Here is a 16,825-nt window from a genome sequence, read left to right on the forward strand (position 1 = left end):
AAGCAATAAGGAAGACCATTGACAAGGAAGCAGTATGAAAATCAAGGTAATGCAAAACTCATAAACTAACGAATTTCAACTTGGAGGCCCCAATGACCTCCCAGAATACTGAATCAGAGGCGAAATGAAGTCTCATCAAAAAAACAGTTTCAGATTGGGCATGGCACCATGTTTTTAAAAATAGAGAAGAGTAGAAACATACCACTAATCATAGAATCATAGAATGTTTTGGGTTGGAAGGGACCCCTAGAGGTCATCTAGTCCAACCCCCCTGCAGGAGCAGGGACACCGCTAACTAGATCAGGCTGCTCAGAGCCCCGTCCAACCTGGTCTTGAATGTTTCCAGGGATGGGGCCTCTACTTAGATGAGTGAGTAGATAAATGATCAGGGTAACTACAGACAGAGTAATCAAGCCTTACTACTGGAATGAAAACAAAACAAAAACAAAAAACAAACAAAAAGAGAGTCATTCAGAAGAGATGTCTGCAAGAGTTGGAGTTTAGGAAAACAAATGCTCTATAATTTTTCAGAGGCAGGTCTGTATGTCATTGTCTGATAACTCTGATTTATAGACAACAAGGAGACTTCAAATCTAACACACCCAAGCTATAACAAGCCATTCATATGGTACAATAAAAGAAATGGCCATTAAACCAAAGAGAAACTGAAGATTAGTAAACAGCTGTAAAGGAGAACTAAACTAAAAAGTGCAACTATATGGTTTTGTTGTCTTTTGGTCAATCTGGATAAAGAAAGATCTCGAAGTGTTTCTGTGGACTGAAACATTCAATGCAAATATATAAATTTTGTGGATGATACAAAGTCAGAACACCCTTTAAGAATCAGATGACCTTGAGAGGTAAGGTAACAGAAATTAATTCAATTTTGGTAGGACAGATCATTGTACGATGCCTTGCAGAACTAATAAAATAGAGCCTCATAATTTGGAAATGACAGAGGAGAGAGATATCTGGGAACATTAGTTTGCCACTGAAAGTTTCTGCTCTGTTCATATTATGCAGCTCTAAGAAGAAAAAAGATGGCAATTAGGATGTTTGTTCCTGGAGAGAAAGGGAATACAGCATGGCACTACTGAGATAATCTCTGGGCCAGCACATCAGTACCAGACATCCATGCTCAGGAAGGAAAAGCTGATAGAAAGCAGATGCAGACCAGGGCTATCAGGATGACCAGAAAATAGAAAAGCTTGGCTTACTCGAGCTATCAAGCAAATGCTTAAAGAGGATTGTGTTGCTCCCCACAAACACGGCTTATGGATGTGGAAGGTTAACAGTGCAGGAAAAGAACAATTTAAGCTAAATACCACTAGCACAAGAACAACTGTGTCTAAGTGACTGAAAATACAGACATCTGATATTCTGAAGCCTCTTCTAATTGCTTTGGCAGATTAAAAATACCTAACAGCTTTATAACGGAACAAGATTAATCTTAAAAAGAGTACATTATACTCCTGCTAGAAACAGTATGAATTTATTTCAATGACACAGGAACTCCTTTCTAGTCCTATTTCCTGTCATCAGGAAAAAAGTGCGTTTATCCAAACAGACTGTCTTACAGACCAATGTATCCTCTCTTCCATAACTGCTTGAGAAACACACTGCAAAGCTATGCTACCACAGGCCGCAATGAGCATTCACTGGACAAGGAGGAAGCCAGTATCTTGCAGCAATATGCAAAGGCTTCTGTTTAAGCAGGGTAGCACCAGCCAGCAACCTTTCCCAAAGGAGTTCTTAGCTGAAAATCACCTTCCAGGGGGCCAGGATCTGAAAATTCAGGTATGCACAAAAGCAAACATGAACGAACTCAACAGATGTCATAGTCTTAACTTGTATTTATTCAATCACAATTGACTTATTTGATGTAACGAAACATTAGCATTTCCTTAATTACAGGGCTATCAACATTGTCCACATCTATTAGGAGTCATACTTTCACTCAGCCGACACATCCATTTGACTGGGGGGTTTTGCTGCATGCATTGCTTATACATACTAATTAGATCATATAAAGATTAGGGAAGTTACTTGACTCTTCAGTGAATCTTTCATGTTCAATCCACATATTTAGGGAGGAAACCTATTTTCACATAATTTTTCTCTTTCTAGTATGTATTCTTACAATAGTCTTAATTTCTACATAAAGCAAGGTTATCCTCTTTAGTTTCAAATCAAACAAAAATTTGGACTTTGGAAAGAAAACATTTCAGAACAAAATGGCATGTCAAGACAGAAAATCCCATTATTTTTGTTGCTCTAAATCCATACCTTCAACATGTTTAACCTGCATTTTCAGTTACTGATGAGAAAGGATGTGAATTTACCTCCGAGAAAACTGATGATAAAAGAGACTAACAGTTGCCAAAGAAAGCAATCTCTAGCACAAATTGCAAAAGTGAATTTGATTGAGAAACTAAGCAAAAAATCCTAAGAAAATCTGCAATGCTTTTAAATAAGGCCTCTAGTTACTAAGAGTTGCATTTCATAGAGGTGTAAACACATAAAAAGACAGAATTACTGTCTCTGCAGAACAGCAGAACAAGAAAACTAAGGGTACTGGCATATAAGGTTTCTGTACTTTTCCCAATAATATGTGTGTTTGGCTTTTGATGTCAGATATCTAGCACGGTCATAAGAAATACCCACATATAACCAGAAATAATATGCTACAAACAATTTATTTTTAGACTTAAGGCAGATAACTTCTACTGAGTCTTCTTATGCATAAGACATTCTGAATTTCAGGACTGGAAACAAAAAGCTGACTCAGTACCTGTATTAGATCATCAGAGTTAATGGTGAATAGCCACGGAACCTCTATCACTTTGAGAACATTGTTCAGAACAAAACCATTACTCATTTTTCACTTGCATTCCATGAATTCCCTGTCTCTGCCTGTAATCTTACAGCATCTCATCACGTGAGGTCTTGAGAGACAAGAACTATGTCCCAGTGCTTATTTTAGCTTCTTAATCCCTAACAGTGACTTTCAGAAAATGTTCTTCAAAGGGACAATAAGGTCAGAAACTACAAATCAAATAAATGGCTTTCATGAATTAAAAATAAAGTACTACAGGATCAAATACACCTATCAAGTACACATAAAGCTGTGGGTTTTATATTGGGTGTAGCGTGTAACCCCTCAAACTGAAGTTATCTATGGACCTGTTGGAGCCAGTCCAGAGAAAGGCCACAAAGACGATCAGAAGGCTGGAACACCTCTCTGGTGAAGACAGGCTGAGAGAATTGAGGTTGTTCAGCCTGGAGAAGAGGAGGCTCCAGGAAGACCTTATAGCAGGCTTCCAGTACCTGAAGGGGGCCTACAAGAAAGCTGGAGAGGGACTTTCTACAAGGGCATGGAGTGATAGGACAAGGGGTAATGGCTTGAAACTGAAAGAGGGTAGATTTAGATTAGATATTAGAAGAAATTCTTTACTGTGAGGGTGGCGAGGCACCAGAACAGGTTGCCCAGAGAAATTGTGGATGCCCCATCCCTGGAAGCGTTCAAGGCCAGGCTGGATGGTGCTTTGAGCAACCTGGTCTAGGAAGGTGTCCCTGCCCATGGCAGGGGGGATGGAACTGGATGATCTTTAAGGGCCCTTCCAACCCAAACCATTCTATGATTCCGATTTTTTTCTGACTGCCACAGGTATGACTGAGAAGCTTGTAAAAAAACCAGCACAGGAGTACGGCCAACACTGTAGGCAGATAGCATGCAAAGGCTCCTCCAATAGCCTGGCTTCGTGGCATAAAGCTTGCATGGAGGCTTCCACAAGGAAGAACTCAACCCAGAGTCCTCCAAATCCAGATTTTGCAGCACATCAGATCACTCCTTTACACAGTACAGCAGTGAGCCAAGCAACAAGGAAGACTTTGATTTATGAACTTTGTGCAAGAGGTACATCCTCTTGCAGAGAAAGATGCACAGAATAGGACTTCTTCTACAGAGGGTCTGGTCAAGGGGCCAGCCCCAATCCTGAAGAGGAAGTCTCTCTCTCCTCTTCGCTAAGAAAAAAATACCTAAACAGCAAAGGAAAAACAAATCTAAAACAAGATTCAAAACTCCGTTTTAAAATACACTTTGATTTTCAAACCAGAGCTGGCCATTTATAAAAAAAAGTCCACACAGCTCAACAAGGAATGTGGATGGGAAGCAGGATTTCATCGAACATCACTAGGTGGGGGGCACAGAGGGAGCCCTAGGCTGCAACTGCTCACCTTTTCGACTTAGAGAGCAAAGGCAGGGCATGCAGTGTACAGAAACAGTCCCCAGGCAAGCGTGCAAGGCAGCGTTCTTTTATAGAGGACAGGGCACGCACAGGCTGCTGAAAGTGGAGCGCACTGATAATTGCTCAAAAACATGCTCTACGCAGAGGTAGTCTGTGACTGGCAAAGAATAATACACTAAAAGGAACACTTTGTGTGTCATTTGGAATAGTAAAGTACAAAGCAAGCTACCACTTTAAAGTGATAACAACCATCTCCTCCCAACACTTAGTAATTTGTACATGTAACATCAAGATAAAAATCACAGATTAGGAGAGAGGATCATATATTACATAGTTAAAAACCAAAGCAAACCAACCAACCAAAAAAAGCCAATCCTAGCCCCCCAGCTGATTCTGTAAGCCGTAAGAATCAATTGTAATTTTAAGCTGTCATGTGATTTTTGCATTAGTCATAACTAAACACTAGTTCCTGAAGACTGATGGTACACAGACTTTTTTTCCCCTTTTTTTTCCCCCCCAGATACACACTGGCTCTTACTTAAGTTGGCCAGATCCTCCACTTGCATAAAAATAATCCTCAGCTTCAGTGTAGTCACTGTTACACCATGCAGAGTTATACAAAATAAGGATTAGAGTCTTCACACCCATTACAATGCTAAAGCTTTACTTGTGGTTTGATCTTCTTGGCAATTTAACTTCATTGCTTGCTTAGTCATCGAATTAAAACCTGCATGTACACATGCATGAGCTGGCTGGTGTTGTAAGTGAAAAATATGTTGCTTTATTGAAATATTATGGCTGTAATTTTGATGGCCAACATTACACAACAATAGTTCCAGTGCTTGCTGTGCCTTAGCTCCATGAACACGATCCATTTCATCTTCTTACAGAATGAAGACAACAAACACTTTATTGATAAAAAGTGTTTCACCCTTTTTGATGGAGTGTCATCAATGTCTTCTCAGATGATACACACCAAATGAGATAAACTACTTGGGGAACCAAGATCAGAATCATATTTAATGTAAGACCTTAAATGCACAGGCCTTCAACATATCCTGAAAGTTAGATTATTTCAGATGCTCATAGGGGCTATGATAGGAACTGACAACTTGTGGTTAAAACCTGTACATTAAAGCATGCCTCTAGTATTTGAGCCAGCTGCTCTGATCTGAACACGAGCCTTGCACAGGACCCTTCCAGTTACTGCATGTGTACTGGCACACCACCTCACTTCCCAGCTTCCCCCCAGCTCCCATTCCCATGTTGCCTTCCCTCTCAAAATGCACACTGATCATTCAAGTTTGACCAAATAGATTCTCTCTTTCTAACCTAATGCCCACAAAACATAAACCACAATTTTTCTTCAGGTGAAGAAGAAATTTTAAGTCGGCATATGTATTCTCCAAACAAGTGGTTTCAGTTGATGCTACCTTCTCTTTGCCATCCTGAGCTAGAGATGTGGAGGAATACGGAAACAAGTTCTGTTCATTTCTTTAGCCACTGTTCCTTTTAAACTATTTCCATGCTGAAAGTTAAAAGCAACCCACCCTTCAGAAAAAACAGCTGCACACTTCAAACATTTCATTTCACAGCTTTTTTCTGTCTTTTATCCCTACACAATCTGCCTACAAAACAGCTTCTTCTCTCCAAGTTACACAGCGTGTGGAACAGAGCCAGCCTCGCAAGTACAACGGGTTTAACACACATACAGATCTGCCGTAGTCAGTGTTTTGAAATGCTCTTTTCAAACCCTTTGGGGAAATTATTTAACAGCCACGTGTCAGAGATATTTGTCTCATATTTGAAGGCTCCTCTTATCCTTCTTCCCCAAGGAATTTAGCAATACTCCCACGTTTCAACAAACCAGCAGTTCCTTGTGGCAACAGGACCAGTCAGTGCAGATAACAATCAAGCAGGCATTTCCTCCTGCTCCTCTGTCCACCGGGACTGGCCCCAAAGGCCAGCACGCGACTCGTTACTGAAGACCTAATGAGGCACTGCAGGGAGCAGCAGGAAGGCCCTTCCAATTGTAATACCAGAATTCCATAAAAGTGCCCTTCCAGACAGACAAGCTGGTCCCACAGGTTTCTTCTACTAACATTTATTTTTCATAAGGCATCCTACAAAAGTACCCACCTGCAACCGGCACTGTTCATACATGACGGCAGATGACCTTCCCATCCCTTTTTTGGTCTTCCCTGTTTAAAAATGCAATCATGATCACAGGACTTTTCCACAGCAACAAATCAATGACACAAGCTGGAAATAAAGGAGAGACTCCAGCACCCTGACTCTTACTTTTTGTATGAAGGCCAGAGACAGCATTACCATTCCCACCCCATTTGGGACAAAGTACTCAACCTTCTCATATTGTTCACAGGAACCACCTTTGAAAAAAAGTCCTGAAGATTATTACAGCATTCCAGTATCCTACATAACACAGGAAGAACCTAGCATACCACTGCTCTTAAGAGAGGTCTAATTCCTGTCCTTCCAACATAGAAAAAGAACTTTTCAAGGACTTATTTACATGGCACATATATTGAGTAGTGGCACATATCAGGTCTCGTCTGTCCCATTAACTTTAAATCATTAAGTCCAATAGCATAACCCACACAGCTTGGGACACTGTTTGCCCTTCTGTTCACCTGCACATGCATAATGCTCTACTTATGAACCATCGTTTGCTTTCAACATAAAGAAATCTATCAATTCTTATCAGAATAAAGTCTGTATCTCAGACTCATGGATCTGCCACTACAGCCTTTCTAATTCTCACCTGAGGACTGTATGAACCTACAGGAAGCTACAAGCCATCACCACACAACTAAGGAAATTTAAATCGCCTTTCAGGTAACCTTGAATTTTAGGCATAAATTAATGCAGATTTCTAGCACTGAGTCAGAGCCTATGAAGACACAAGGAAGACAAACTCCATGATAAGCTTCAATCCAATCAGAAATGTTTTGAACTCTTAGCATTTAAAAAAATAACGAAATATAGTGTCATACTAAAAGGAAAATGCACTATAGTCTCAATTTTAAACTCTAGATAGACTAAAAGTGACTGGAAATTAAAGAGGTATGTCAGATGTTTTGCCTATGTATCTTCCTCCTTTATGAGCACAAACGGTAATGCATGTTCAAATAATAAAACTTTAATTGATATATTTTGGTGGGTAGGACAATTCATTGATAAAAATTCAGCTGAGATCAGTTTGCATTGAACTTCTGAAAACATAACACAATCTAGCCAATGAAAGCACTTTTCTGAACACTGCAAGGTTAACATCTCCCTCCCTATCTTTTGCCTTTGTACAAAGAGTAGCGTTACAAAAGTCTATCACATAGGCGCTACAGATAAATGGTTAGAGTTTGAAGGAAGTAACAGATTCTTTAGTTCTCTACAGCTAGCTTGCCAATATAGAGTCCTCAGCAAACTACAGAGTATTAGCACATTGCACATCTTTAGATGAGGCACCATATGAGCTAGGGAAAAAGCCTGGAAAATGTCACAAGAATGGTATGAGTTTGCTTTAAGAAAAAAAAAAATTAAAATCCAATAAAAGACACTCCACAGCATTTGACAGTGGTACAGGAAAGGAGCTCCTTTACAGCAGCAAAGCTATATTAATGAGAGCCTCTGTGAAAAGCCTCACAGCTGCAGATCTCCCACGCTTTCCCCAAAACCAAGGGTAAGCTTCTTTAGAAGTGACAGCAAGAAATTAAGTCTGTACAATCATCACTCTCTATATTTCCTTACCTAACATAGGCAGCAGATACATTCATTCATCAAAAACCTTTCATTAGTGTTCATCTCAATTCCTGGATTTTTTTAACAGAGCAACATAAGTACCAATGAGCAGTAAGAAATTTATGTACAATGGAAAAACTCTCATGTATTAGGAAGCTCACTAGTTTTTTAACTTTAAAAGAAAACCCCACAGTCAGAGATGTAATACACTGGAGATTCAATTTAGAAACACAGCTAAGTGAGCTGAAGAATAATCAGACTGAAGTGTACTTCCTGCTTCTTTAACACCATGACAGAAAGGAAATGTTAAGTTATTGACACTCCAATACAATTTGCTTGAGTACAGAAAAAGCACACAGATGTAAATGCTAATAAAATGGGCTAACAGAAGAGCAAAACAATCTGCCCACAAACAATTGCATTGTAATCTCTTATACCTCTGTCCCTTCGTGGTTCCTTATTTTGTTTCTAACATTTATTTCAGCAAGGACCAAAATGGGTCTGGTAAAAGGGTAACTGCCTCCCCAAAACCAAGCAGATGAAAAAACTATTTTGCACGCATTTCCATCTGGTTTCTTATCCAGAGTTAAAGGATTCCTACTTCTGAACATGTTGTTGGAAGAAACATGTTTAAGCATAGACTATGCCAAGATGGGTGTAAAGCAACATACATTTAGCTTGTCCAACAAGACCCTGCTACCTTGCAACAGTCTCCGAAGTGAGAAAACAACATAATCCTCAAGTAAGAAGCCTCAACCTGAAGGCTGCAAACAAGTCACAGGAAATAACCACCTAGCCATGAAGGAGTACCAAGAGTGCGCACTCAGGTGGTCTTTCATCTCAAGTGTCACACCGAAAGACCTCAAGTACCTGCTGAAAGGAAATATTGCTTCCTACTCATTTGGAAATCCCCCTGCAAAAAGTTAGTCAGACACCAGCTACTTTTCAATGGACCAGCTGCTGAAATCCTTGCTGCAAGACAAGCCTGAAAACCTACTCCACAACAACCTGGTGCCATGTGACTTCTGTGCTTTTAGGAGAGGGAGAATACACTTTCAGTGGTGAATATTGCTTAAACGGGAGCAGAGGGGTAGTAGATGTAGCCAACCAATAGACACACTGAACCTCACTTCACTTGAATGTCACACCAATTGATCTATTCCCTGACCAAACACAGGAGAATTCAAAATTCCCCCAGCAGTTCTGCCTATGGAGATAGTGTTCTTCCCCAGACGGGGTTGGATTACTGCTAGTTTGTATTTGCTTGTAACAGGTGACCGTGATCAATGAGCTACTCTGCATCTTTGCAGGAAGGTTACATAGGATCAAGAGGCTATCCTTCAGATTTAGTACCGTTTTAGCGGTTAAAATCAGCCCTATAGCTAAAATGACATTTCTACAAATATGCAATGTCTCTCAAGAAGAATTTGATCCTCTGATTGTGATATTCACCCTTAATGAATAGACAACTGTAGCACCAAACTTGTACAAACATTAATGTCTTCATGTTCTGTTCTATGACTTTGATCATTAGATATCATGTTCCTGAATTATGTCATGTCAGATGGAAGTACTTTCACACAAACACTCCAGATTTACCCCCGTTCAGGAATCTAGGAAGCCTGCTGGCCAGATCTAATGCTTAACAAGAGGTGATGCGAGATGCCAGACACCAAACAGAATGTGGTTCACCTTCTATTGCTTCCCTGTCATCCCTCTCTCCAGTCTGCAGGCTATCACCATCACCCTTCTTCAGATCAGGAATCTGAGGCAAAAAAAAGAAAAGGAAAATGAAGACGAGTAACCTCTACAAAGGCTCCAGCAACAGCAAAATAGTATTAGTGACAGTGAAGATGCTCTTTTCATTAAAGATCAGACTAAGTGCCTCTCTAGCTCTTCACCATTCTTGCATAGAAAGCATCAGTATTGAAAGTTTTTTTCACATCTGGTTTCCCAGAAATTAGTCCCTTTCTCCTAAACTAAGAGCTGGCCATAACAGACCATATTTCCTTTTAGGTTGAGTTAGGAACTCTGCTAAAGGTCATGCACAGATGTCAGTCAATCACACCTTCATGAACAGAACAGCACTACGCTCACACAGCACGCCTCCAATCAGCATACCGTCTTGGTTGTTCCACTAAAGCTGTCAATACCTGCACTACTATGAAAACTGGATAACAACACCTGCAAGTGGCATGAGAGGGACTGAAATGTTATTAGAGGACACAGCAAGTTAATGGTAGTAGGGAAAACGTGGAGACATTTGCTAGGCACTGCAGAGGACTGATACATAGTGATGAATATAGTTCAGCTAACACAATCTGGGAAAAAAGAGGAGTTCAAGCTGTGGTGGATGGAGAAAAACACATTATCTTACTCTACCAGCAAAATAATGGAGAACCTGCTGCAGCGATTGACTCCTTCAGTCTTTCCAAATTAGAGAAGTTCAAGGTTTGGTCTCAGTGAGGAACTGTACGAATAACCAGCAGCATTGCCACAAGTACGTAACGGGTATAAAAGGGTACTATGAAGCAGGCTGGAGGAAGGCCTTAATGAATTAGAGTAGATAAGACTTTAGAGTAGATGATTTCTACTCTAACAAAACATCTGCATTGTCAAAGGAAAGGACTAATAGTTTTTGAGGGCAAAACCTGGACCCTTTGGAAGGCTTCAAAAAGGAAATCAACCATAAGAGCAAATATAACCTTACCAGAAAGAAACTGTGTATGCTCATACGTGGTCATGCACACACAAGCTTGTGGGACAACAGTTCAGACAACTCAACAGTAGGATACTGGGGCACATGCCATCATATGACAAGAGAAAACTCAGGAACAAAAAGAAAATATTTTGAAATCACATCCACAAACAAAACCAGTGTTATCTCCCCGCTACCCCTAAAATGGATTCTGACCGATTTTATGAATGGCATTATACAGTCTATCACTTCAAGAGTCAAGATGTTTGTGTTTCAGTATGATGGCATACATCCCTAAGTCTACTTTTTCTCCCCCACCCCCACAGAAGAATGAAGCAAGCCATAGCAGGAAAACACACTGATACAGCCTGCACCATACTTCATAGCTTGAAACATTTAATCTATTTTGTGAGCAAATACTGATACATTTTGTTCACCACCGGACATGTTTTCAGGAGAGGTAACAATCTCTCTTGCAAAGAGAGCTCTTTGCAATATTGCTGACTACTAGTATATTTGGGGCAAACAACAATAGAACGTTGAAGTCATAAAAATTAGATATGCACACTGTTTAAAATTGGAGCATAGTTTCACGCCACATTAATGGATTTTTTTAAACACTAAAAGACAATCTAGCTGTAGAAGCTAACAATACACCGCTACAGAGTTCATAACTATGTAACTGTTTTTAAATCAGAGGAATACCTCCTGCTGCCCCTACTTTGATGGCTTCAGTAAATCAGACACTACTTTCTCACATTCTATTGTCCTTGCTAGCAACAAAAGGTGTGATCACTCCTGTCCCTTTGCTCATTTTTCACTAGATCTTTTTTATGACACAGTGCTAAGTATGTTACTACATTACTTATAAGTAAGGGAAGACAAAGCAAGTTAGAAAATTAAACATTACTGTATGATGACATATATATACATGCTTCTCTGCTCCAAGCATATTTTATATTTAACAAAATCTGTCGACACACAACATACCCCTATGAATTTTTGAGGGCAAAAGAATCCAAAGATTTAATTACATTCATCATTCTAACAAGAGTGGATTTCAGAGAAAGCTAATCATCTACCTTATTGTACAGAGCTCAATGATCAACACCGAAGACTGGAACTCAAAAGCAGGACACCCCCCCCCCAGTCTGACATGTAAACCCCTAGTTCAGATTTGTAGGGAACATGGGAAGAAATCTAAAACTACATAACAGAAAAGAGGTATGGCAATGGTTTGTCTAGAGATACCCAAGGCAGCCAGAGTGCTGAGAATAAAACTGCCATAGCAGCATGGAGCTCAATGCAGGCTGCAACAAACACCTCACCACCCGGGTAGGTACTTGGGCACCTGCCTACTCAGATCTCCATGATCTCTCATAACTGCCATATCCTACCCTCAGCAGCAAAGTTTATCTAGATTAAAACTAACATGGGCATTTCCTTAGTACATTCTGTTTCTACAGTCATCCTCATGGCATGGCTTGAGGGAAAGCAAGAAGGCTAAGGTGATGGTCTAGCTCTCCAAAGGTTCAAATCAACATTTTCTCTCTGCATGACTGTCAAATCCGGCCTTCGATTTTCCCTCAGTATTTGCTGCAAAATTTCATAGTCTTTACCAGTGGCTTCATGTGGCCGTGGTATGTGGAACCAAGATAACAAAGGCTTATATGGACAAGTAGCACTTGAGGAAAAGTAATTTTGCACACATTACTCAAAACAACGTTAGAAGTAGACTAAGAAAACAGTCCTAAGTGCCCTATGAAAGCTCTTTGTTATGTCTACATTGACAAGCGTAACTCAAGTTTGCTTTATAAGTAACACGCTAGAGGATTATATTAAGGACACTGTGGCATACTTTGAACAACAGCAGACTGCTTCCTCTGCAGTGTAATGTGGTGGTAGATGGAAGTGGAGGAAGAAGCCCGGCCTCTCCAAGGCCCTCTTGCTTCCCACCTACTCAACTGCACCAGAGGAGAGCATTCTCTTCTCTGCCCCAGCACCACTTTGGTACAAACAACAAGCAAAATGGCCAAGGGCTCCTCTAAACTCCAAGTGGGCAATGAGTTGCATGCAGGGAAACAAAAAACATGGCCCTGATTCTACCACAAAGCCTTGTTTGGATGCCCAATTCTCACACTGCAAAGCCTATAGTTATAGGCGGAAGGAATCAGCTTCACTGTCTCGTAACAGCCAGCCAAGATGATAAACTTGAAGCAGTTCTCAATTTCCTCTGGCTTTGTTTCTAGAAAGCTCAGACATAAAATGAGTCATTTTCCGTCTTGTTTTTGCCGCAGCAATGAGCAGACATCGAGGTGCCCCTTTCCATGCAAAGAAAGGCCTTCCCTTCAGTGGGATTTACAAACCGCAGCCTGCATAGTGTAACTTTACCCAGAGGTGTAATAACACCCCTTTCATAACACAAGAATAGGTATTAGTACTACTGTAATTTATTTATGAAGGCAGATTAGAAGCTAAGTCAATTGCTTTTGAAGCCCTTATGCACCTGTCCACACAACTGTGCCATTGTTGGCAAATCTTTTGTTCATGCAAAGTTCACCTGGTGCAGAGAATCAGCGGGAGGCCAGTTTGCCACTCGCCCTGGGAGCACAAGGCAGATCTCAGCACAAGGAGAAGCTAATTTTCCCCCAAAACAGTGGCAGCAAGAGGACAAATTATCAACCACTGCTCCTCTCACAGGCTAATACCTTCCTGAGTAAATACACCCAGCACACTAAAGAAGCCGTTTGTCCTGTATGTGTATGTCCATCCTCACAGTCTTAGCACATGGCAGAGTTATGTCCCCAACAGCCCACAGGAGCCCAGCACACTCTGCTCACCCCAGAGTAGCACCGCACCAGCCTACCAAGCACAAACTAGTTCAGGAAGCACAAAGCACTTTCCCACTGCCCCAGCAAGCTCCACAGCCATGTGTACCAATACCCAAGACAACCTGTCCCCTCTATGTCTTTGGCCAACTCTGCAAGCTAGTACAGAAAAGCGGTGCGCAACCTTTGAGGCAGTTTGCTGTCCTCAGATAAGGGGGGAGGAGGAAGATGTATTCCTACCTCTTCCAGTTCAGGCACAAATGGCATCTGTGAGAACTGTGATGTATTCCACACTAAGTGCTTCCTTCCTTGGCATACATCTTGGCTCTCAGTCCTTGGGAAAAAGAGACTGAGGACAAGATGTCCCTAAATAATTTAAAAATAAAAAGTAAGATTGATTGCTTGCCAAACCTTTGTTCTAATGTCATCTTTCATGCACACTTACTTTTTAAATTTTTATTGTTACCACCTTGTTGAGGTTTGCAGCGTTCAGTTTCCTTACTGGAGGTTCACTCTGTGGAGTTCAGTATTAGGGAGAGTTTATCAGGGTTGTTATTTTACAAAAGGAGGATTAACAGGCAGTTGAATCAGTCAGTGAATATATACTTGGAGCCAGAAAATATCTTCTGAAAGTGAGAAGCCCAAAGGCTTTGGTTTTTCGGTTTTTCTAATTTTGTTTCCTTAAGCTTAAAACACAACAGAAGGTGTGTAACCCTTACTAGTCTTTTAGCTCATTTCAAGACCAACACAGAAAAAAGTCTGTTCTTCTCAAGCTGAATGTCCACTCTCTGCAACTAACACTCTTCAGTAAAGGTTGAGATGTACAGAGGAAGGAGGACTATAACTAACCATTACCTTGTAGATATTTATCAGATGGGATAATGGGATCAAACAGGAAGAGTTTAGTCATAGTAAAACATGAAAAGTGTCTCAGAGATATAAAAGCAACCCAAACTGCAATCCGGTGAATGGCTAACACACTCTTTGCAGAGCAGGAGATTTGAGCTGAACAAGGCTTCCAATCTACAATTAAAGAACATTTACCCAATTCAAATTTCATAAAAAGCCATCACAGAAAAACTGACAGTTTATGACAAAAGCCATGGCAGAAAACCTGACAGTTTATCGCAACCAGTATTTTTTTTCATTTGCAACACTGTCATTAGAAAGTTCTCCCCACTGCTAATACATAATGAAGCAGGTCAGTAGAGAAGCTAAACTCACCCTATCTGACCAACCCAGGATTCACAATTGGTTTGAAGACAGACAGCAACTTCTCAACACCAGTTATTGAAGGTAACCTGGTGTGTGCCATTACACCTGCCCTCTTCCATTAAAAGCAAGGTATTGCTCTAGTTAATCATTTCCACCGCAAATTCAATCTGGAAACCAGGTTTCTACCTCTTCTCTAACTTGCATTGCTGAAGTTTGAAGTCTATGGCTTTAGCCTGCTGGGTTGTCAGCAGTTATAGTGAGAAGCTGTAGTGCTGTTGCCATACTCGCAGTAGAGAAGCCGCAGCTCACAGCTACATGTCCTCAACTACTAAATCACAGTTACTCCATGCAGCCATGTTATGCTATGAAGCTGATGAAGGGTCTAGAGCACAAATCTTATGAGAAGCAGCTGAGGGAACTGGGGTTGTTTAGCCTGGAGCAAAGGAGGCTCAGGGGAGACCTTATTGCTCTCTACAACTACCCGAAAGGAGGTTGTAGCGAGGTGGGTGCTAGTCTCTTCTCCCAAGTAATAAGAAATAGGATGAGAGGAAATGGCCTCAAGTTGCGCCAGGGGAGGTTTAGATTGGATATTAGGAAAAATTTCTTTGCTGAAAGGGTTATCAGGCACTGGAACAGGCTGCCCAGGAAGTGGTTGAGTCCCCATCCCTGGAGGTATTTAAAAGATGTGTAGAAGTGGTGCTTAGGGACATGGTTTAGTGTGGGACTTGGCAGTGTCAGGTTTATGGTTGGACTTGATGATCGTAAGGGTCTTTTCCAACCTAAATGATTCTATGAATACTTTTACTTGAGCTAGTCTGGCTTGATTCATGTGAACAGATAAGCACCCCCAACTCAAGCTGGACTACTGAAGTGAGGACAAGTCATTAATCACAACAGCAGTTTAGTTTCCCATATGCAGTATGACAGCAGACATTGCACATGGAGAAGTGAGAATATTATGTTCTTATATTAGAAAGGAGATAGGAAGAAAAGGGGTAGAAGAGATTTCCACCACTACTTGAAATACAAAAAGTTTCTCAAAGTGCATAGTGTCAAAGATGAAACACCCTCTCCTGATTTATCATTTATCTCTACCTTTGACATCAAATGGAAACTGACTGAAGTTGCAAGATCTAAAGGCAGCTGCTGCTTTCATTCCATTCTTAAGTTAAAGCATGCCTGCTCTATTTCACTCTTTGGTTGACTTAGTGACTCAGGCTGTACCAGGCACTCAAAACAACATGACGCTTGTCACCATTGCAAAGCACATGCCTCCTTACATTCTCCAAGGCTAAGCTTCACTGTCTCAAACTGTAGGCTGTTTCCATGACTTTCCTCAGACACATACAGACCCAGCTTAAGTTATTTATTAGTCAGCACACCAACAGCCCCCAAAAAGCATTATCTTATACATACACTACTAGAAAAACACATCTGTTATGATTAATTGGTCTACTGCATTCTTCAGTTCTTCCAAATACTTTTTATTAAGACATTATTTTCTCCTTTTCAAATACTGCTCAGATTAGGGTCACTCATATCAAATGCTAGCTTGCTCTGTTGTAAAGCTAAAATAACTGTCTTTAACCTAAAGACAGTTTCTTCTGAGCATGGTTGGGGAAAAATCTCACAATGCAACCTTTTCAGTGGTGTGAACACGTAAGACTAGATGAGCAACCCTCAATACAAAGCCATCTGCCCAACCAAGGGCAAGCATGCAGTACTACTCGCTCTTACACACTGACCAGCCCCCAGTATAGATGAGACTAGATTGAGGGCAGCTAAAGGATTCAGTCTGGAGATTCTAGAGTAGCTGATGTCTCTGCACTAAGTAGCCAAAAGGAAGAATGGGGCAGAAGGCATTGCATGAAAAATAGTAATAATAATACACCTATATATACCTGTATACAGCTGTGCAGTATCTTCTACATTCCACGGCTTCCAACATATATAATAGTACCAATCAAAAGGTAAAAACCTGGCCATATTCATGCCACTGTTCATACATACAAATGAATAGTAATTGCGAACTCACTACTTCAGGGACATACACAAGGACAGCAAAAATTAAATTTTTCAGC

General features: G+C 40.7%; 1 protein-coding gene across 2 annotated transcripts in view; it reads right to left on the bottom strand.

Annotated features, from left to right (window-relative positions):
- AGPAT4 (1-acylglycerol-3-phosphate O-acyltransferase 4) overlaps positions 1–16,825 on the bottom strand; it is a 70,320-nt gene that overhangs the window by 49,355 nt on the left and 4,140 nt on the right. The window contains exon 2 of one of the 2 annotated variants that reach the window (XM_035892754.1): positions 9,696–9,768. The exons of the other annotated variant lie outside the window; for it this stretch is intronic. The gene's annotated coding sequence lies outside the window, so the exon portion shown is untranslated. The remainder of the gene's footprint in view (positions 1–9,695; positions 9,769–16,825) is intronic. 2 annotated transcript variants of the gene reach the window in all.

This window comes from Egretta garzetta, unplaced genomic scaffold (genome assembly GCF_000687185.1).
Source record: "Egretta garzetta isolate BGI_Z169 unplaced genomic scaffold, ASM68718v1 scaffold744, whole genome shotgun sequence".
NCBI classification, from domain to species: domain Eukaryota; kingdom Metazoa; phylum Chordata; class Aves; order Pelecaniformes; family Ardeidae; genus Egretta; species Egretta garzetta.